General features: G+C 41.0%; 1 pseudogene; it reads right to left on the reverse strand.

Annotated features, from left to right (window-relative positions):
- Window positions 1-21,869, reverse strand: part of LOC126035575 (importin-11-like) — a 65,971-nt pseudogene that overhangs the window by 25,313 nt on the left and 18,789 nt on the right.

Consider the following 21,869-nt stretch of genomic DNA (forward strand, 5'->3'; position numbering starts at 1 on the left):
AATATAGTAAATGAAGTAGTAACTGAGCAAGAACATATTACAGAAAAGATAAATGAGAAATTAAAAGTGAGAAGGGAACCACATAAAGCAAATAACGCAGGCATCTACCATAACAATAACCAGTCTATCAATGACATTTTTCTACTACTTTTGTATAAGCCAAAAACATTAAGAAGTCCTCTGTGTTCTTAGTACAAAGCTAACACTGAAGTCTATAAAGAAAATACCTGCATATTGACTCTTTCAATCACACAAGACAGAACGTGAAGAACATGCATTTTGGTGTCACATTCTGTTACTTCCTGAAGTAGCTGAAAGAGCAGTGTAAACATGGATTCCAGATACTAAAAAAAACCCAAAAGAAACTACAGATTAGACCATCAAAAATACAACTGGTGACATGAAATGGTGATTTTTCCCACATGCTTACAACACTAAGACATCTATGAACTTTGAAAGACATTAACAACGTGTGCAAAATGTTACCCTTTCATTTGGATAAATGCACACTAGCCTGAACAAGATAAAATAATTCAGATATGCTCTTGCATAACAGTTCAAGCACGTGATCAGTTTGAACATATAAAATTTTCATATTTTGGTCAGTATAAACGTGACTTCACAGATAAAGTTCTGTAAATATGAAGGCCATCTCTCCAGAAGAAACACTTTGTTAGGGTCAGAGCAAAGGTATGGTCTTCCAGCTTTTGGGTCAGTAGATAAAATTTAGATAATGAACTGAAAAAGACAGCTTAAAAAATTCCAGTGTTTATAGTACAGATGCATTCTGCATTTTTTGTTTTGTTTGTTCCCAGAGTTGCAATTAACATGGAGGTCATAATCAAAGAAGAAAAAAAAAAAAAAGGCACCTGCTAAATTTGAGTGATCAATATTTGCTATAGTCATGGCTATCATGATATTGTTTACTTAATGTCAGCAGCAGTCACCACTGTAAAGAACACGAATATAGGAGACCAAGAAAGTATATGTTTTTAAGGCACTATTTTAACCACACACTTATATTTAATATTTGTGTGAAACAGCAGGTTGGGAAGTACTGTGTGAAACAGGCATACTAGAAAGTAAGTCACACTGGTGAGGAGGCTTATTTGTTAAAGACAGTGTTCATACTGTCTTAGCATGAAGAAACTTAGCATCTGATAACACATGATGTATATAGTACTAAACACAATGATAGGAAGTTGTAATAGTCGTGATGCTAAAAGGTTTTGAATCATCTGTCTATATATTGCACATTAGCAGCCTTAATAGCAAGAGCATGAGTCTTTACATGCTTTGGCCTATGAAGACTAAAAAAATTATATACACACACACACTGATTACTAAATAATCTGGTTTAAGATGAAATTGGAAATTATTTTTTCCTGCTTTCCTCTATGGATCTATCTGCTCATCAGAATATGCCCATATAAATGCTCTTACCGGTAAGAACTGGTCAGTTTTAAACTCAAAGTCATCTACAGGTAAACAACCATTAAAGAAAAATAATACAGATTGCAGATGGATATGAGACTCAAATAAGCAAATATTCTGCAGATACACAACAATTATAATGTGAAGAATTTGATAGTAAGTTTAAAATTATTTTCCAGTAGCTCTGAATTAAGAGCTAATCAAACATCTTTACTATTAAAAGGATATTTAACTTCAGCGTCGTAGCTGTCTCAATACGGACCTGAAAGACAAAAGCCAAGAAGCATCACACATGTCCATTAAACATTATTTTGATTATCAACACAATACCTGAAAATATCAAACCAGTTGCTGTTTTGGCAACTGAATTATCCTGTGTGTTCTGTCACGCTAAGAAGTGCAGTTAGTTTAACTCAGAAATATTTTTGTTTGCTTTTATTTTCGTATTCTTTACAGTTTATTTGGCATTGCTAAAGTGATACCACCTGGAGAAATTACTCAGGCAAAATCTTCATGAAGGCCAAGAAAGAATTAAACAAGGAGATATCTAGCCTGTGATAAAAAATTCTTGCAACAAAGGAGTTTAACTTGGGATTATCTCATGGCTTGCTGTCACTCAAAAAGCACAGAATCGAACAAACTCAACAAGTTAGCATGTTCTTCCCTGGTAGATGTTCAGAAAGCATTAACTGAAAACAGTCACAACACTGACACAGAAATCCATCCTGCTTTGCTAAAGCTGTCTGGAATCACAGAAATAACTGTTAGACTGCCAATTACTAATATTTAACTAACAAACTAGCCAGGTTGGTTTGTTTTATTTCTTGAGTAGCTGTTAGGTCAGTTTGCTTAAAAATAAATAATAAAAAAAAACAACTGCAAAAACAAGCTTCTCAACCTCACCTGCTGGCAAACTGAAATTTTAGCTTAAAACCACAGAATAGTACTCAACCAGCTTAGCAACCAATGCCATTTATCATATCCTGCCAGCAGATGATAACTATGTTGATGCTTAAATATTGTATACTGCAGATACCAGTAACACAATAACTCTATTTTATCTACACAAAGTGTTCATTTGTTTATAAATTATTTCAAGATGCTTCACGACTCTCTTCTTACAAGAGAGACTGTTGCTATTGCCATTCATTTTCCCACTGAAGCCATCACCTAGTGAACATCTTAAGTGTTTGTTTCATGTCTTTGATCTTGTTTTTCAACATCTCCACAATTAAACATCCCCACAACTTCCCAACAGATTATCTTTTGCAAGACACAACAGACTTTAAGGTGTGATGTTATGAAGTTTTCAACCAAGTTTACATAAGGTATGGTATGTATGTTTCACCTGTGTTTACAGAACAAATGTGTAATCCAAAACACTACTTGCTTATACTTACCACTAAGTCTTGGTCTTGAAGCAAGTTACGAATTGCCTCATATAAAATAGGCCTCAAGTCCGATTTGAATTTTACAGAAATCCACTGTCCAATCAGCCAAATTACTCGTCAGCGTATTGGCTTATACCTTTAAAGGGGAGGGGGGAGGGGGGGGGGGAGAAAAGAAAAAAAAAAGTATTATACTCATTAATTCATTATACTTGCTGTTCTAGAATGCTTTGATGAAAAAGAAATCTAAGAATCACTAGGAAAACATTATTCCCCAAAACAATTATTAAAATATTTAGTTTGTCAAGACCAACTTTAGAACTTTAATGCAGAATTGTTTTTCATCAAAATTCTTCACTAGAAGGCTCAGGAAACACCAACTTATGCCTGAAAAAACCAACTTTCTTCCTAAATGACCGAATCTTGAAAGTCTCATTAGAGATAGTTTATTCTGCACATAGCATACCAATAAAAGAAACTAAAAATAAATCTTACATTATTACTGCCATCATGGCATCTTACTGCTTTTACCATACTTCCCAGCAATTTCCTTGACATTCCTTTTGTGCTCAAAATTTGAGGTCAGATACAATTTAAAAATGCAAACTTCACTACTGCATTACAGAAACTGCCAGAGCATTTCATGTCATCATTCTAAAACTATTCTTAGAAAGAACTGACATTACCTAATCTTGCACCAATACCACAACAAGGGCTTAAACCAAACAGCTTTAGAGTCAATAGGAAGAAATAAGAACCAGAATAACAGTGAGCTGAATTGCCTAAAAAAGATTGAGAAAAACATTCCAGAGTCACTATTTTTCTCCGCTGATTATAAAAGCTGACCAGGAAGAGTAGCTCAGATTTAAATGTTTAACTTGCAAACATATAAAGTTAGGCAAGATGAACTCTATTCATAGAATTTTAAGTAACAAATTATTTTGCCTTGTTATCCCAATTTATTTTTAATTTGATGAACTTCTGCCTTATAAGCCATCAAGACAGTGATTTAAACTGAAGTTATTGAGGCTTCTTTACATTAAATAAATTTAGTAAACATTCCCATAACCATAAGATAATTAACAAAGCACACCTTCAGAGAACATGAAAGTTGTGAAAGTAGCATGTATACAGCAGTTCATCAGACCGGAACACAAAGCTGATGAGGAATAACATTCCAGTGTTGTGAAGCATGAACAACCCATTTCCTACAAAATATTGCTGAAGCATGACTTTCACAAGATGTTGCCTTACTAACATATCCTTCTATTTATTTGAGAAACTGTGATGATGCAACTTTTTCTATTCTTAGAATACTCATGCCTGATACACAACCTTGTAAAAATCAGAATATTGAAAAAACCTAAGAGTTTTTCTTGAGATTGGCATTGGATAGTTTTCAAACCACTATCACATAAAGTTCTAAATGACACTTGACATAAGTACATAACTGTCTGCTGACAGCAAGGATTTTCAGCTCTGGTGATATTTGTTGTACAATCCATACCTCCCTACCTGTATCTTTATATATTCTCTCTCTCTCTCTCTCTGGTAGAGAAAATATAGCATGCATTTTGGGGGTTTTGGTTTGTTTGTTGAGGGTTTTTTTGGTTGTTGTTGGTTTTGTTTGTTTGGTTTTTAAAGGACTTAAGTTCCTAGAAATTCCTCTACTCATAGGTGCTCATTTTTGAGGTCCCACCTTTTCTATGTTCATTACCTCTGGGGAAAAGCTCACCTCTTAGTACATCATTAGCTTTTACACTAAGATGCCACCACTGGCCAAGGCCGAGCTAATCAACAACAGTGGTAGCACCACTGTGATAACATATTTAAAAGGGAGAAAAAACTGCACAACAAGCTGCAGCCGAAGAGAGAAGTGAGAACATGCGAGAGACACAACTCTGCAGTCACCAAGTTCAGTGAAGAAGGAAGGGGAAGAGGGGAAGAAGCGTTCCAGGCACCAGAGCAGAGATTCCCCTGCAGCCTGTGGGGAAGACCATGGTGAGGCAGGCTGTCCCCCTGCAGCCCATGGAGGTCCACAGTGGAGCAGATATCCACCGGCAGCCTGTGGCGGACCCCACGCTGGAACAGGTAGATGCCCAAAGGAGGCTGTGATCCTGTGGGAAGCCCACGCTGGAGCAGGCTCCTGGCAGGACCTGTAGACCCATGGAAAGAGAGGAGCCCATGCTGGAGCAGGTTTTCTGGCAGGACTTGTGACCCTGGTGGGGACCCATGCTGGAGCAGTCCATTGCTGAAGGACCACACCCCATGGAAGGGACCCATGCTGGAACAGTTTGTGAAGAATTAGAATTGTACCCCATGGAAAGGACTCATGTTGGAGAAGTTCGTGGAGGACTGTCTCCTGTGGGAGGGACCCCATGCTGGAGCAGGGGAAGAATGTGAGGAGGAAGGAGCAACAGAGACAATGTGTGATGAACTAACCACAACCCCCTTTCCCCATCCCCCTGCCCCACTTGGGGGGGGGGGGGGAGGAGGTAGAGAAAATCAGGAGTGAAGTTGAGCCCAGGAAGAAGGGAGAGGTGGGGGGAAGGTGTATTAAGATTTGGTTATTTCTCATTATCCTACTCTGATTTGATTTGTAATAAATTAACTTAACCTTCCCAAGTCAAGTTTGTTATGCCTGTGACAGTAACTGGCAAGTGATCTGTCACTGTCCTTATCTCAACCCAGGAGCCTTTCGTCATATTTTTCTCTCTCCCTGCCTCCCCCCCAGCTGAGGAGGGGAAGTGATAGAGTGGCTGGGTGGGCACCTGTTGACCAGCCAGGGTCAACCCACCACATCCATCCATACATAAGTGTATGAAGATTCAGAACAAAACACAGTCCTACAGAAACAGGATACATAAACTGCTTGATAGTCAACTGCATTTCAAATTCACTGTGTGTCGTGGTTTCAGCCCGGCCGGTAACAAAGGACCACGCAGCCGCTCGCTCACTCCTCCGCCCCCCTCCGGTGGGATGGGGAGGAGACGTAGGAGAGAAAAAGAAAAAGAAACTGGAACCTCGAGGGTTGAGATAAAGGCAGTTTACTGGGACAAACACAAAGAGATTACAACAACAACAACGGCACTAATGAAAAAAAAAAGTATACAAAAAGAGTGATGCACAGTGCAACTGCTCACCACCCGGGACCCGACGCTCCGCCACTACCCCCACCGAAAAAACAGAGACCACCCCCCGGCCTGCTCCCCATTTATATACTGGGCAGGATGTCACATGGTATGGAATAGCTCCTTGGCTAGTTCAGGTCAGCTGCCCCGGCTATGCCCCCACCTCCCAGGTTCCTGTAAAAATTAACTCTATCCCAGCTGAACCCAGGACATTATCCACCCCTTATTCTATACCATCTACATCATGCCCAGATCTTACATTTTTTTTCCAATCAACCACTACAACTTTCCTTGTCTTATATATAAGTATATGGACTCCACCCCCTGACCTCGCACACACACACACGGTGTTCCTTTAGCCTATGGGCTATCCCTCTAATGCGTCCATCGATTTTGGGGCTCTATCTGTTGTAACAGTTCTTCAGGATAAGAGAGAGATGGTGTGAGATGTTGCGTTGTTGTACGCTGCCTCTGGAACTTGTGGCTAGTACATTTGGTGTAACTCATGCCCCTGGTCTGCAGGTCGAAGATGTTGATCTTGAGGAAATTGGTGGGTGCCAGTTCAAGTTCTATCGCTGTTGTACTTGGCTCAGTTTCAAAAGTCCATCCTGTAGTCATTTGGATAATTCTCACAATAATACCCTTGATATGGCATATAGACACTATAGATACAATGACATGCATTGGCAGGTTATTTAGCAGTTAAATATCATACAGCCCAATTCACTGGCTATTCTCTCCCAAAATCAAATCTCCCTGAGGTACACATCGAACCTCCCCATCCTTCTGCATCACCCACCAGGTGTACCCAGGTCCTTGAGCAAAAACAACCCCTTGAATGGGTTTGCTTCTGCTTGAGGGAGGACTAACCCAGACTGTCTTTCCTAACATACTCCTCATGCGCACTACAGGGACTTTATCCCCTTCTACAGTATGTGGAACTCTTGGTTGGGCGGGGCCAGCCCGATTGGTGGATCCTCTAGTATTAACTAACCAGGTGGCTTTTGTTAAATGTGTATCCCAATGCTTGAAAGTTCCACCCCCCATCGCTCTCAATGTAGTTTTCAGCAGTCCATTGTACCGTTCAATTTTTCCGGAGGCTGGTGCGTGATAAGGGATGTGATACACCCACTCAATGCCATGTTCTTTGGCCCAGGTGTCTACGAGGTTGTTTCGGAAGTGAGTCCCGTTGTCCGACTCGATTCTTTCTGGGGTGCCGTGTTGCCATAAAATTTTCTCTTCAAGGCCCAGGATAGTGTTCTGGGCAGTGGCATGGGACACAGGGTATGTTTCCAGCCATCCAGTGGTTGCTTCCACCATTGTAAGCACATGGCACTTGCCTTGGCGTGTTCGTGGGAGTGTGATATAGTCAATCTGCCAGGCCTCCCACTGTTTATATTTCAGCCATCGCCCTCCATGCGACAGGGGTTTTTGCCGCTTGGCTTGCTTAATTGCAGCACATGTTTCACATTGATGGATGACCTGTGCGATAGTGTCCATGGTCAAGTCCACCCCTCGATCTCGAGCCCATCTATATGTTGCATCTCTTCCCTGATGGCCTGAGGTATCGTGGGCCCACTGAGCCATAAATAGCTCACCCCTACGTTGCCAGTCCAGGTCCACCTGAGACACTTCAATCTTGGCGGCCTGATCTGCCTGCTGGTTGTTTTGATGTTCTTCAGTGGCTCGACTCTTGGGTACGTGAGCATCTACATGACGTACTTTTACTACTAGCTTCTCTATCCGAACAGCGATATCTTGCCACAGTGCGGCAGCCCAGATGGGTTTACCTCTGCGCTGCCAATTGCCCTTCTTCCATTGCTGTAGCCACCCCCATAGGGCATTTGCCACCATCCATGAGTCAGGATAGAGATAGAGCACTGGCCACTTTTCTCTTTCAGCAATGTCTAACGCTAGCTGGATGGCTTTCACCTCTGCAAACTGACTCGATTCACCTTCTCCTTCAGCAGTTTCTGCGACTAGTCGTGTAGGACTCCATACAGCAGCTTTCCACCTTCGATGCTTTCCCACAATGCGACAGGACCCATCAGTGAACAGGGCATATTGCCTCTCATTTTCTGGCAGTTTATATTATACAGCGGGGCTTCTTCGGCCCATGTCACCTCTTTCTCTGGCGACATTCCAAAATCTTTGCCTTCTGGCCAGTCCGTGATCACTTCTAACATTCCTGGGCGACTGGGGTTTCCTATGCGAGCTCGCTGTGTGATCAGTGCGATCCACTTACTCCACGTGGCGTCAGTCGCGTGATGCGTAGAGGAAACTTTCCCTTTGAACATCCAGCCCAGCACTGGCAGTCGAGGTGCTAAGAAGAGCTGTGTTTCAGTACCAACCACTTCTGAGGCGGCTCGAACTCCTTCATATGCTGCCAAGATCTCTTTTTCAGTTGGAGTATAGCGAGCCTCGGATCCTCGATATCCCCGACTCCAAAACCCCAGGGGTCGGCCACGGGTCTCCCCAGGTGCTTTCTGCCAAAGGCTCCAGGTAGGGCCATTCTCCCCAGCTGTAGTGTAGAGCATATTTTTAATATCTTGTCCTGTCCGGACTGGCCCAAGAGCTACTGCGTGAACAATCTCCTGCTTAATCTGTTCAAAGGCTTGTCGTTGCTCAGGCCCCCATTTAAAATCGTTCTTCTTCCGAGTAACTTGGTAGAGAGGGCTTACAATTTGACTGTAATTTGGAATATGCATTCTCCAAAAACCCACAACACCTAAGAAAGCCTGTGTTTCCTTTTTATTAGTCGGTGAGGACATAGCTGCTATTTTGTTGATGACGTCCACAGGGATCTGACGACGCCCATCTTGCCATTTTACTCCTAAGAACTGGATCTCCTGTGCAGGTCCTTTGACCTTACTTTCTTTTATGGCAAAACCAGCCTTCAAAAGGATTTGGATTATTTTCTTCCCTTTCTCAAAAACTTCTTCTGCCGTGTTGCCCCATACGATGATGTCATCAATATATTGCAGGTGCTCTGGAGCTTCACCTTTTTCCAGTGCAGCCTGGATCAGTCCATGACAAATGGTGGGGCTGTGTTTCCACCCCTGGGGCAGTCGATTCCAGGTGTACTGGACGCCCCTCCAAGTGAAAGCAAACTGAGGCCTGCACTCCGCTGCCAAAGGAATGGAGAAAAATGCATTAGCAATGTCAATTGTGGCATACCACTTAGCTGCCTTTGATTCCAGTTCATATTGAAGCTCTAACATATCTGGCACAGCAGTGCTCAGCGGTGGCGTGACTTCATTCAGCCCACGATAATCTACTGTTAGTCGCCATTCCCCATTGGATTTCTGCACAGGCCATATGGGACTATTAAAGGGTGAGTGAGTCTTGCTGATCACTCCTTGGCTCTCCAGTTGGCAAATCAGCTTATGGATTGGGATCAGGGAGTCTCGGTTGGTGCGATATTGTCGCCGGTGCACCGTCGTGGTAGAAATTGGCACCTGTTGTTCTTCAACCTTCAGCAACCCCACAACCGAAGGGTCTTGGGAGAGACCCGGCAGGGTAGACAGCTGTTCAATCTCCTCCGTCTCCAATGCAGCTATACCAAAGGCCCAACGGTACCCTTTTGGGTCCTTGAAATACCCCCTCCTGAGATAATCTATACCAAGGATGCACGGGGCCTCTGGGCCAGTCGCAATGGGGTGTTTATGCCACTCATTCCCGGCTAGACTCATTTCAGCTTCCAATATGGTTAGCTCTTGGGATCCCCCTGTCACACCAGAGATACAGATGGGTTCTGCCCCTTTATAACTAGATGGCATTAGGGTACATTGTGCACCAGTGTCCACTAGAGCCTTATATTCCTGTGGGTCTGATGTGCCAGGCCATCGAATCCACACTGTCCAGTAGACTCGGTTGTCCCTCTCCTCCACCTGGCTGGAGGCAGGGCCCCTCTAATCCTGGTTAGAATGTCCATTACTCACTTTCTGCACACGTGAATCAGAAGTCCCTTCAAGAGGATCAGAAATGAGATCGGCCCATCTACTGCGTCTGGGGGACTGCTCACGGGAAACTGGAGCAGCAGTTTTCCAAGAAGAATTCTCTTTTCTGGTTGCTTTTTCTCGCAACTCCTGTACCCGTGCATCCAAGACTGAAGTGAGTTTTCCATCCCACTTCCTCATGTCCTCTCCATGGTCACGCAGGTAAAACCACAGGTTAGCCCGTCGAGTGTACTTTCTCTCTCCTCTCTCTTGGGCAGAGGAACGCTTACTCCCAATAACTGCGATGCGGGCCTGTACAGGTGAGGAGGAGGACAGATCCACTTTGAATTGCTGGAACTCTCGGGACAACTCCTCTACAGCTGAGACACAGGCCCATAGGGAGGAAGAGAGACTCCCTTCGTATTGCCGGAGTTGGACAGCCAATTCATCCACCGTTTGTCCATAGCCTTCTTTCCAGGATATTACTGCCAATGAGTTGGCATAGGTTGGTGGTGCACTTCGTAGAAACTTCCGCCACATGGGTTGTGTGCATTGGACTTCATCTGGATCTGTGGGTGACTGCGCATTTTCTGGATCATTGTAAATCTCCTCCAGCACGGCTAATTATCTCAGGTACTGGATACCTCTCTCCATGGTGGTCCACTTGCCTTGGTGACATGTAACTTCATCCCTGAAGGGGTATCTTTCCTTTACACCTAACAGAAGTCGCCTCCAGAGGCTGAGGACTTACGTTTTTCTCCCAATCGCCTTGTCGATGCCCCCTTCCCTAGACAGAGATCCCAACTGCTTGGCTTCCTTACCCTCTAATTCCACACTACTAGCCCCGCTATCCCAGCATCGGAGCAGCCAGGTAACAATGTGCTCACCTGGGTGGCGGCTAAAATCTTTTCGCATGTCACGCAACTCACTCATGGATAGAGATCGGGCAATTATTTCAGGTTCTGCCTCTACCTCCTGTTCTCGCGATGACCCTGGTTCATCTTCATCTCTCGCTAAGCGAACTGATTTCTTGGTGTGTTTCTTTTTCTGTACAGGGGCGACTGATACTGGCACAGGCTGGTTCTCTGGTTTAGCTGCAGTGTCTGTCACCGGGATAGGGGTAGTCATGGTACCTGTTGTCGTGGTAGGGACAGCCACGGTGCTTGTTGTCGGGGTAGGGGCAGCCACGGTGCTTGTTGGCGGGGTAGGGGCAGCCACGGTGCTTGTTGGCGGGGTTTGGGTAGCCACAGTGCATGTTGTCCTGTTTTCCATCTTTTCCCCCTTTTTCCCCCGAGGGTGCTGCATAATATCAAGCAGTGTTTGGTAGATACTGGCCAGGGCCCAGCACAGTGAGGCGAGTTGTATGTCTTTGGAATAGCCACAGCATTTTTCTTTCAAATATTCTGTCACTTCATGAGGGTTCTGTAGTTGTTTGGGAGTGAACTTCCAAGTCACTGGCGGTGAGAAGTTCTCTAGATACTTGCCCACATCCTCCCACATGCCGTGCCACCCATGAGTATCCAGCTTTGGGGGAGATCTCTGAGTGGTACTCTTAAAGAGCCTTTTTGTAGCCCTAAACAAGACCTGAAACATATTCAGGAGGCATAGCACTAACAGCACACTGGCTTGCGCATCCCAAGGATATTCAAAATTCTCAAAAGCTGTTGTAATTAGTCGGAAGGAGAAGAGGGAGGTGAACGGACGGGGGGAGGTATCCCCCCCTAATTTCCCCATGGATTGGGTGTAATTACCAATAAAATCCGACAGAAGGCGCCCAAAGTATGGAAATATTATCACTGCCTCATACAGATACCAGCTTAACCTCATGACCAGTGATGTAATCATTTCATAAGTCGACATTGCCCAGTACAGCAAAATGATAATCCCAATCACTCTCCCAGAGATGAGATACGCAACTACAGGCAATACATAGAGCATATAAGAGCTTACAAAACGCCACCATGTAAACAAATGAAACAACATTGTGACTAACAACTATATATCTAAGAAATGCGTTTGGCAAGTTTGTTTCAACACGCTCTGGCCAGATCTGTCGTTATCTCAACCCTTCTGCCCCACGTTGGGCGCCAAAAAAGGACTGTCGTGGTTTCAGCCCGGCCGGTAACAAAGGACCACGCAGCCGCTCGCTCACTCCTCCGCCCCCCTCCGGTGGGATGGGGAGGAGACGGAGGAGAGAAAAAAAAGAAAAAGAAACTGGAACCTCGAGGGCTGAGATAAAGGCAGTTTACTGGGACAAACACAAAGAGATTACAACAACAACAACGGCACTAATGAAAAAAGAAAGTATACAAAAAGAGTGATGCACAGTGCAACTGCTCACCACCCGGGACCCGACGCTCCGCCACTTCCCCCACCGAAAACACAGAGACCACCCCCCGGCCCGCTCCCCATTTATATACTGGGCAGGATGTCACATGGTATGGAATAGCTCCTTGGCTAGTTCAGGTCAGCTGCCCCGGCTATGCCCCCACCTCCCAGGTTCCTGTAAAAATTAACTCTATCCCAGCTGAACCCAGGACACTGTGTTTCTGTATTTCAGAGTACTGGTATTAGTTAATTACAACAAACACCAAGCATTTTATCAAACTTTTCTCAAGGGAAAGATATATCTAATTATGATGAAAATGAATCAAATTCCATATCTCAGTACTTTTTAAAATTAGTTCAGTGAAAACTACTTCTGCAAGTCAATGGCCATATATAAATACTTTAACCATCAAAATAAGTATTATCAATTTAGACAGAAGCATACATTAGTAACTATTGAAGCATTAAATGCTTCAAAAGAATGTCTTAAAAGATTCTAACTCTTGGTATCAACTAGAAAAACATTACTCAAGGTATAAAAAAATTTTTTAGTAAATAACATTACTTTCAATATTTTTGGATGGCTTGTAAGCATAATTTTTTACAATTATCTTAATAAGATTCAGGCACTGTACAATAAACCGCTCAAATACAACTCCTTCACCAGCCTCTGTGAAAACATAGCTTACAGCAAACTCCAATGACCTCTGAATCAAAGGGGTAAATGAAAAAGGATGTTGATCCAAGAAGTCCAAAAGCTAAAAATTAAGGAAGTAGAAGAGCAAGAAAAAGAAATAAAATTACTTTTTGTGCAAGTCTTATATTAAATGCTTTCATAAACTAGTTATCAAAAACAAGTGTCTATTTATATAAAAGAAAACTGAACAAGGACAGGAAATTAAGAAGAGATTAGTATCAATGATTAATGACGCATTATTTCTCCCTGAAATTCTTGATTCGTATTCAAAATTACCTTTTTTTTTGTTTTAAGTTTAAGGAACAATACCCATTTTCAACTAGAGCAGCTTGCTAGCAACACAGTATATAAAACACATCAGCCACAATTAAAACCCTGAATGTTTTAGCAGATAATTCATCCCTATTAGAATTATTGTAAGTAAAAGAGGCATGAGGGAAAGAATTCTTCCTTCTTTTTTTCTCCCCCCACTGCAGTACAAGCACTTACTTCTTCATCTTAGCTTTTCCAACTAGTAGTCTAGAATGCACTGGTCCATTCCTTTAATCTCCTCTACTACTGCAAAAAAGTCTAAACCTAAATTCTTGTATCTGAATTTCTACAGATGGCAGATTATCTATGAATAAAGTATATTTTCTCTTCAGGTCTATGAAAAAAAGATACACATGCCTCATATACTTTGCTTGTTAGTTCAAAGAAAGAAGTACTATGATAAAGGCTAAGAATGCTGGGTCAAAGCATCTTTAATTCAATTTTCATGAAGCTGGCAGGTGCCTCCCACCTCTGATAATTATGCTGAATATTTAAATAAGACCCATGGCCCCAAAATAGACTCTGCAAACAATGGGAATTCTGTAAGGGTTATATCTATTAAAAACAGAGCAAGTGACAATACTAAAATTACCTTCTGATAATATATGCAATTAATGGTGTCCTGGGTTCAGCTGGGATAGAGTTAATTTTCCCAGGAACCTGGGAGGGGGCACAGCCGGGACAGATGGCCTGAAGTAGCCAAGGAGCTATTCCATACCATGTGACATCATGCTCAGTATATAAATGGGGAGCGGGGTAGGGGGACCTGTCTCTCGACTTTCGGTGGGGGAAGTGGTAGAGCGTCGGGTCCCGGGTGGTGAGCAGTTGTACTGTGTATCACTCTTTTTGTATATTTTTTTCATTAGTACTGTTGTTGTAATTTCTCTCATTGTGTCGTCCCAGTAAGTTGTCCTTATCTCAACCCTCGAGGTTCCGGGTTTTGTTTTGGGGTTTTTTTTTCCTCCTTTCTGATTCTCCTCCCCATCCCACCGGAGGGGGGCGGGAGGAGTGAGCGAGCGACTGCGTGGTCCTTTGTTACCAGCTGGGCTGAAACCACGACAATGGTTGCACAGGATTAGCTGAAAACTCCAAATGTATTATATAACAGCCACAGAGGGCAAGAGAATTTTTTTGTTAATCTTCTTTCAATAAACTGTGTCCTGGAAAGTTAGTGAGCGGCTGCGTGGTGCTTAGTTGCTGGCTGGGGTTTAACCACGACAAACTAAAAGTGGCCAGTTATTCAGTAGAACTAGCGGTGCCTTCGAAATGGCAATCTAACTACTTATAAAAGACAGGATGAAAAGTTTCTCTCTTCTTTATTCATCAATGCTGGTACCAATGTTTTAGCAAAACTTCCAGAATTTTTTTGAGCAAAATCCTAGTTAAATAATTTGCTTATGGAATGCACTTAATTTTGTTTGAGCTAAGGAAATGCATTCTTTACTCCTGGAACTTATGTCAGCATGAGTAAACAGATACCCTTTTCTTTTAAAAAAAAATCAAAAATATGTTTCATAACAAAGAAGTTTTAAGTTGCAGTACCTTCCATTTCTTCTAAAAGATCTGAAACCTATTGGCTTTAAGGAAAATATATATCTGAACAGGGACTGCACTGCTAGAATGGTAAATTATTCAGTAACTAAATGGTGAATTTACTTACTGTAATGAACGGGTTAACTTTGTTCATGAAATCGCACATGGGGGTAGAGACATTCTCCACAAATACCCCTAAAAGTCTTACTGCTAATCTTGACCTTTGGTCCGTGTATTTTAGATAAAAGTTGTAGCCCTTGTTCAAAGCAGAATAGAATCAATTCGGCTAATGGTGCTAAAACAACAAATATGATAATTTACTTACATACTAATCGGGAAGGGGAAAGACACACATTGTGAAAAAACCCAAGTGCTTAAATGTTTTGTAAAAGTCACGAGGAAAATAACAAATATAATTTACTAGATAAGGGGATTAACTCTACCACGACTACATATCTCCACAACAAAAGACATTCTACATCAAAAAGACACTTCCCCTTGAGAAGATGGACCGAATCTGCCCAATAATGAACCTACACGAGCAAAGAAAAAAAAAGGGAGAAACAAGACAAGGTGAAGATTGACAAGGGGGGGGGGGGGGGGGGGCATAAACTGTATAAAAGGAATGTAACTATAACAGAAAGTTGCGAGCTTTTGGCGGAGCACTGCCTCCCCGGCCGCCCAGCGCTGTTTTGCTCTTTTATCGCTTGCTAATAAATTCGACCTTTTTTTATTCACTACAAATTGGCTCCTCCAATTTGTCACAAGCGTCTATAACATTACCACTTTAGTGAACAGAATTATAGTCTTTTTCTAGATGGTCTCTGCATACATTTTCTGCTCCTATACTTCTACCTGGTAAATCAGATATTTAACAACTATCATTTTTTCAGACTTTCCTTTTCTTTCTGGATAGCTACATTTTAAAAAACTAACACTGGAGAACAACTTGTTTTATCTGCAGTTCAGGGATTATGGCAGCCAGAAAAAAGTTCTATGGCAGGATAAATTCAAAGTCATAAATTCAAGGTAAGGAGTACTGGGGGGGGGGGGGGGGGGGGGGAATCTTTAACCATTTCTCTCTGCTGCAGTGAAATTCACTGTAACTGATCAGAATAAAACAATTGGAACATCATTACAGACAACTCAATGATAAAAGACAGTTAACTATGGTATATTCTTACTACATAATACTATGTGCTTTTCTAGAAACCCCACCTTAAAAAAAATTTACTATGGACACTGGAAAACATTCTAAATTTACAAAAAAACAGATAAAGCTTTTGAAAAAAAAAAGAGAAAAACAAAGAGCCATAATGAAGGCATACATGCAAAAAACACAATAAAAGTAAACCCTAATCTTGTAAGGTAGTTGTGCCTGCTTTTGCAAAACAGCTTATTGATTAGAAAAGTGGAGATGGGAAGCTTCAGCTCAGTTCTTATCTCGGAACATTCAAACCCCACAGTCCCCATGTTCTAGGGGACTATGTTAACCACCAAGCTTCAGGATAGAATAGCCTTCAATCCAGTCTAAAGCTAGGCAACTATCTTGCTAAAAATCAAAGAAAGGCCAGAAAGAGCATGACTATACTATAATAGAAGGGGCAAACAGTTGCATGCAGAGAAGCCTGCATTTTAGACAAGCAAAAAAGGTATTTTATTTTGGCATTTAACACAGTGGCAGTTTCCATCTTTTCTAGAAACAAGGCTCAGAGCCCAAATCAGCCCCTCACCTAAGTACAGGTTCCTGATCCAAGTCCCTTCATTTGTATCAAAAATTCTTTCTACTCAGACATCTCTCCTCAGAAAAAGCATTGTTGAATCCTAAAAGAATGACCTGGCAGTCTTTAAATGAATGAATGGCTTATACCAGGCTTACTACAAGTGCACAGGCAAGAAAGGAGGAGTGAGTTCAGATGCAACACTGCCAAAATCTCCTTTTTGTTTGCTTCAGGTAACCTCCCTGCAGAAGTACTAACACCTGCCAATTATGCTTATATTTCTGTTGACTGTGTTAACCTGTGGTTGCCTGTCTCGGACTACTACTCTTCCAGGTATAAAGTACATATAGCTGAACATGGTCTTTATTTCCCATTTGACACTTATAAAATACATGGTGAACTCCAGGAAAAAGAAAAACAAAACCCTCCCAAACAAGAAAACTCAAGATGATCTGGGTTTTAGTAGCATCTAGATATTTTAATATGTATACTTTGTCACTCCATGGCTTAAGTTTTTTTATTATTATTATGATTATTTTGGAATTGGCATTATCACACCAAGTATAATTTTGGTGGGATTTTAGTCTTTTAATATAAAAGGACATTTTTGCTGAAGTCTTTCCCATACAGTTTCAGCAGCATTTAAAGTAATAGCTCAGCACTTATATCAAAATCATTTAGGTGCAAGGTATTTTTTTATAACTATATTATGCTTTCATCCAGTTTCTAATATTTAACAACCAATACAAGGAAAAAGATTCAGATACTTACTACACTCCAGAAACTGTTTTAGCCGTTCAAACACTGCATGTAGAAACCCCTGAAAAATATATAAGTATGTGTCTTAAAGATGAAGCTCATTTTGCACTGTATTACAAGAAGAAAGCTGAGTCAAACTGAAGTCAGTTCAGATGTATTACTAGCTCAGACATCACCTTATCACTTTTAACTGAAGTAATTTATTATCTTTGACAAGCAATTTCCTTGTGAAACAATTAATTAGCTATCTAGGAGACTGCATAGATGATCCAAACTGACCTTATTAGTACCACACAAACAGCATATCATCTCTAATAGGAAGAGGTGTATGTAAGTATAGACACATGCTTTACAATCTACTTATCCAGTTCTTTCCTGTTCTCAGCTTCCTAGTTTAGGATGTAGCTCTTGGGTACCCAATTCTTCCAGCAAAGCAGGCAGTGTTTGGGGTTAAGGGAGAGGTTTGGGTTTTTCTTCTCCCCCCCCCATGGGCTGCATACCACAGGCTTTCATCTTATTATCAGACAAATTCTATCAATAGAATTTGATAGGAAAAATATGCCATTACATTCATCATTAAATGAAAACATCCTCTTCAAATGATGGCAGAGAATACATGAGACATCCTCCAGTAGAGAACAGGGATGTCACTATCATGTGACATGTAAAGTGGAAAGGACACTTTTTTAAAAGAAACAAACATCATGCCATTGGTGTCAGCATTTAGGATCTACCTAGGATCTGACAGTTCTTAACTGATGAGAGAACAAATTTGAGAGTGTTGCTTGATCTTCCTTTATGTAACACAAACGCCTGCCTTTCAACTATCTTTAAACATATCTCTAACAACACCTGAAATCATCACAAAAAATTTCTAATTTAGAACTAGAAACAGATATATGTCACTTACCATCACCTCTATGCTCCAATGAGGTTCTACAAACCCATGGACTGTCAGTTTACGAAGGACGGGGGGGGGAAAGAAGTTACTTGTGTAGATATTTCTCAGCCCTTGTTTCAACAGATTTCAGAACACAATTATAGTTACAGTTGCTGTGCCTTTCTTCCAATTCTCCAAATTAAAAAAATACATTTAATTTTGGGCCTTTGGATGCCTCAACCATACCTAACATGAATCTAATCTTGTTGAAATCACTTTAAAATTTAGTACATTAGGTGTAAAACAATGAAGAGAATTCCAAGAATTACTGAATTCTCAAGAAGAATTCTGCAAAAGCTGTAAGTATTCACCCTCTGAAAGGTTTGTAACAGGAAAAGGGCCAAGTACAGTCAACTAGGGTCCATAAGCCATCTTATGATTTTTCTCAGGTTTATCACTGCCAGTAAACCAGAGAAGCCACATGCTGCACGTTCTGAAACAATTAAAGACTGAGATCATCTAAATTGCAAGCCCCGCCCCCAAATATCTCAATTCTTCAATGCAGCAAAGTACAGTAAGGATACGTATTCATCCCACTGATAAGTACTTGAGCATCAACCTAAAATCTAAACTGACTGCTAAGGCTACCTCTTCACTGACCATGAGGTGAACTTAACACAACAAAATTCATAGCTCAAGCTTCCTCAGTTAAGTGCCTAAAGGTGGATGCAAGCCTAAATTACAACACACATAAAAAAGCATCCTGTTATGCCCTCCACTTTCCCACCTCCTAGACTTTGACTTCTTACAACACACATATCAGAATGGTTCATACTGAGAAACAAGAGTACCTTCTCCCCCTTCCATGCTTTCTGCCTTGCTAAAGGCACAGGTAAAATAAACCAAGATTACTAGTTTTCCCAATGGACATGGCTTTGTTAGAGAACGTTAAGACTCTTTACCAAAGAGGACTTGATCATTTACTGTGAAGAAACATTTCATTCCTTATATTTAACATCATTCTATATTATTACCTTTCAATGACAACAAGGTTCTTTCTAATGAATTTGTGGCTGCAGCTTCATCCTCTGTACAAACTTGCTGTAGGAACATATCAGTATGATGATTCCACAAGGAACATGCAAAGCTATAAATACCTGATGCAAGCTGCAAAAAGAAGACAGACCAACAATATTTCCCAAATTTAGCTATAGCATAATAAATTCCTAAATTTTAAAGGACAGTTTAGACTGTTAAATTATTTAATCCATCTTGTATAACATGGGCCAGTGTTGCACTTGCTTCTTTGTTGTATAGAGTTGTTCTGATCCAAAGATGTTTTCCAGAAAAATGTCTTAATTTGAAGATGTTATGATAGACACACCTGCTTGCCTGACTACTTGTTCTACGACTCTACCACTATAAAAATAACTACTTAGGCCTCCTTTCTTATCTGATTTTCACTAACTCTAGCCATAGGTCTATAATAGTGTATGAGCCTTTGTGGTGGGTTGACCTTGTCTGGGCACCAGGTGCCCACCAAGCTGCTCTATCACTCCCCTCATCAGCAGGAGGGGGGGTGGGGGAGGAGAAAATAAGATGAAAAAAAGAATTTGTGGGTCAAAATAAAGGCAGTTTAATAAAGAAAAAACAAAGGCCACATACAGAAGCAAAGGAAAACAAACAAACAGATTTACTCTCTACCTCCCATCAGCAGGCGATGTCCAGCCACTTCCTGGGAAGTAGGACCTCAGTATGCATAGTGGTTGCTATAGAAGACAAACACCTTATGATGAATGCCACTCCCTTCCTCCTTTCTCTTAGCTTTGAGTGCTGAGCAGACATCATATGGTATGGAATAACCCTTTGGCCACTTTGGGTCATCTGTCCTGGCTGTGTTCCCTCCCAACCTCTTGCCCACCCCCAGCCTACTGGCCTTTGGGGGTGGGGGGGGGAGGAATGTTGGAGAGAGCCTTGATGCTGTGTGAGCACTGCTCAGCAGTAGCCAAAACACTAGTGTGTTATCAACACCTTTCTAGCACAGCACTATAAGGGCTGCTATGGGGAAAGTTAACTCCATCCCAGACAGACCCAATACAGGCTTCAAAAAATCTTTTCTCCTCATCGCCTCCTCTCCCACAAGATTTAAACTATTTGTCTTACAGCATAGTTAACATCTGAATCAGCTTACTCCGGGATGCAGTTAGCCGTTACATGCATGTATCTAATAAAAACAGTATTGAACAATGCCTACACTGAAACTTTATTTTAATGATAGCTGCAAACCCTGACTTTCTGCCTCAAGTTATTTTAAACATAGAATGACAAATAGTTTCTAATTAGCTAGCACTGAACAAATCTTAGATTTAATTCACATTACAGTTTCCAAACAGTGCTTATCTGATAAAGATATTTGAAGTAAAAGCAGAAGATAAAAAATTTCTCATTCAGTTGTGGTAGCGCTTAACAGTTTCAAAGCAGAAGGAAGAAACTGCACTTAGTCTGCTACATGTTAGATCAATAGAATCAAAAGCACATATTACCTGCTTATTTAGTTCCTTTGAGTAAAGGTGAGATAGCAGACACACACCTTATCTGTAAGCATGACCTCATAATCTTCAAGTACCATATTACATGAAAAATGTATCAAGTGTTTCTAAAACTGAACTAAAAAATGTTGAAATACCCTCTGTAACTACTTATTTGAAAGCATCAAGAAAAGTTTGCAATCTGTTGCTTAACCTTTTAGAACTTTTAGCTTCGAAAGGCTATGTTCTATGAGAAAGGTTTTTCAACTGTCCAAGAAAAGTCACATGCCACTCAACAGATGTGAATCCCCTTTACCAGGAGACAGAAGGAACAGATGTCAAAGTTGTTCAATTTTGCCATTATTAAAAATTTAAAAAAAATCCTTAAATGTGAACCCCGTAGTGCCAGATGCTCAGAAAATTTCCTTTTCCCACCTAAAGTTCAAAAAACTGAACACACACAGTGTTCACAACACAGTGAAACTAGATACACTAAAAACTGTCATTCATTTCAAATTGGATGATAGAAGAACTTTGCATACTGAACATATACACAAGTTAAAACCCAACATTTAAGCATAAAAAGACTGCTTAAAAAGTATGTTTATTAGAATGAAATTTCAATGGTATTTTTGACAAGAACTGCCTTACAAATGTAAAAAAAATTGTTATAAGCCTTTTATTCACATTTGAAGTTGTCTCACTTTCCAAACAAAAGAATATACAAAGACAATACCAAAACAAATTGCATTCCATAAGGAAAAAGGTTCATACAAACTTAATGAGTTTCTTGGAAACACAAAAATGACTGAAGGTACGTGAGCTCTTTTTGTGCCTGGTAAGATGGTAGAAATACAGCAAAGGTACTGTTGGACATGACAACTGTAACAACAAATACTGGACCTTATGACCTATAAATTCCTTTCTGTCCCTGTATTGAGATGGTATGGATTTGGCTATTTTATGAAGGTGGGGCTTTAGGGCTGGGTGTTTTGTTTTGTTTGTTTGGGTTTTGTTGGGGGGGGGGGGGGTTGGCTATATCTTTGATCATTAACAGTATTTACAGCTGCATATCCAGGCTGAAAAAGCAACATCTTGATTTATGAGAGCTCTAGAAAACAAGTCATTAACTCGCTCTTTCTTTATTTCTTTGGAATAAATAACTGTGAATATACAAAAACCTGTATTGTACAAGTAGTCAGATCATATATAATAGCCTA

This window comes from Accipiter gentilis, chromosome W (assembly GCF_929443795.1).
Source record: "Accipiter gentilis chromosome W, bAccGen1.1, whole genome shotgun sequence".
In the NCBI taxonomy this organism is placed as follows: domain Eukaryota; kingdom Metazoa; phylum Chordata; class Aves; order Accipitriformes; family Accipitridae; genus Astur; species Astur gentilis.